The sequence below is a fragment of the Protopterus annectens genome, chromosome 1.part1 (assembly GCF_019279795.1).
Source record: "Protopterus annectens isolate FY-2018-M chromosome 1.part1, PAN1.0, whole genome shotgun sequence".
In the NCBI taxonomy this organism is placed as follows: Eukaryota; Metazoa; Chordata; order Ceratodontiformes; family Protopteridae; genus Protopterus; species Protopterus annectens.
Genome location: NC_056726.1, coordinates 716,414,870 through 716,417,369, shown reverse-complemented (window position 1 = coordinate 716,417,369; position 2,500 = coordinate 716,414,870).

Below are 2,500 nucleotides of genomic sequence, written 5' to 3'. Positions count from 1 at the left end.
AATAGTCATCACAAGGTAATATCATAGTCCTCACTCCCACCCACGGGTGTGAGTGTCAGATGCAAACACCAAATCCCGTGCATATGCAAGTGCGAGAGCAAGCAGGTGTAAGCCTGTTTGGCTGCCAGTATGCGAGTATTACACTGGTAAAGCAATATAGAGGCTAACTGAGTGTAACAAACTGTAACTGGAGGGTAGCATTGCTTAGCTGCATGCAAACCCACGCACACCCACTCACAACTGCTTTAATGTGTCTTAATCAGTCCGTATCCAATGGTCTTGTTCTGCCAAGCAACAAAATAAACTGCTTTTGTAAGGCTCGAAATCAGGACCCTGCACACACAGCTATTGGGATTTACCACTAAGCCATTGCAGATATACAGACATCAGATCTTATCACAAACATATCATCCAGCACAGTCATTCAACAGTATAGGAAATGTTTTCCATCATGTAGATGTATGTGTGAGTGTTTATGTCCAGATATAGATGTGTATATATATATATATATATATATATATATATATATATATATATATATATATATATATATATATATATATAGATATAGATATATCAAGAACATCCCATGTGACAACAAAGCATTACAAAGGAATGAAAAGGGAAACACCAGCAACACCTGTATTATGTAGTGGTGTTGTCCTATGTAATATCAAGACTCCCTCAGACAGACATGTGTCATTAATACACGCAAACATTTGTACATTGGCCAAATACATCACTCTGTGCATGTTATTTACATTAACACAACAGGTCCTGTCCAATCATTATGTGAGAACAATACTCTTGCAAGGTGCTGTGTGCGACATCATCATCATGATAAAGGTAAATGGGGTAATCATAGAGGGACCGCTAGTGTTGTGTGCACAATGGGGTCATCCACGTCAAACGTGTGTGAAATGGACAGCTATGTAGGGGCAAATGTTGTTCTAGGAACCGATTGGCCTTTTGTGTCCGTTGGGTGAGAGTGGGATGTGGGGAAGGAGAGTAGGTATACTCGTGAAGGATAGGTAGGGTAGGGTAGGATGACAGACAAGACAGCATACAGGGTCGGTATATGACACATGTGGGGGGGATACACCTCAGATGGGTAGGGGTGTTTGGCAGTCACAAGCCCATGAATCCCCAGATGGAAACAGTGGGACGGAGGTCCCCAGCCATGGGCAGCCACCACTGCATCAAGACAGCTGCAAAGGTGGCAGTGCTGGAGGCTGTCTAGGAGGGCCAGCCTCACCCAGTAAATGTGACACTCTGCCCTTGAGCTGGACTTGAAACCCCTTATTGAGCCCTCTATGCACCACATCTGGGACTGTATGACAGCAGACATGTTCCTGTGTGGACCTGCTCCCAGGAGGGACAAGCCCCATCCTCAGTGGTGGTACCACCAGAAGGTGGTGCAGAGCCAAGAGAGGTGGAGGTCCAAGGCTGGACCTCAGATATGCTGGTACCCAGTGCCATGGCTAGATGAAGTGGGACAGGAGGTTCTGCCGGGACCTTCAAAACCATACAGCCTATGGTGTTGCAGTTTAAACACAGATATGGCTTAGTAATAATAAACAGCATTCAGGATTACTTATGACAGCATGCATAGATATGACAATCAACCCAACACAACAGATGGTATACATTTGCAGAGGGAGCACAACACTTTCATATATACTGCATGACATCTGTATAAAGTGTAGAAGACTTGTGACTGCAGCTATGAGCAGTGGCCCATTATTGGTATGTCACTGAGAACCCCAGACAGTGTCTGTCATACCACTGTTTCATGTGACATATGTCCAATCAGGGATGCGATGGCAGTAACTCATCACTATCACCATGTACTGGCTGCAATTGTCACATTATGTTCCTGCAATTCACAGTTGTGTGTTCAGTGAGTAACACACGAAACAAATGGTTCCACACACTGACCAGTCCACAGATGGCCCTACAGATAGGGGTCCCTCACAAACAGAGGACTGTCTTGTCAGTTTTAAAACATGCAGAATAGCCATTACCACACACAACTTGTTAAACAGGCAGTTGTCTCAATGAAGCATAGCTAATCTTACATACTGTAGTCATGTCTGGCACATCACCCTCCTGTCTTTAGGCTATTTCCCGCTGTGTATGTTGTTTGAGGAACATCCAGATATCATCTGTGATGCCGTTTACCAAACACAAAATCCAGGTACCACTCACAGCGACTGTTATGGGCAAACACCAACATGATATTCCTAGATATTGTACTGTGTTTCCATGCGATTGGCTATGGGAACATCATCACAGCTGTTCCACATGCAATCAGCTAGAGGAGGACTGCAATAGGTGCAGAGGCCATCTCCTGAACATGACCATCACTTACAATACACAAGCTGCTGCTGAGCAGGTGTACAACTCCACATCCACCAGAGAATGTGTGCAAGGGACAGACAGAGGAAAAGTACATCAGAGAAGGGCTTAGAGACTAAAACCTAAGCATTGTCTGTCACAC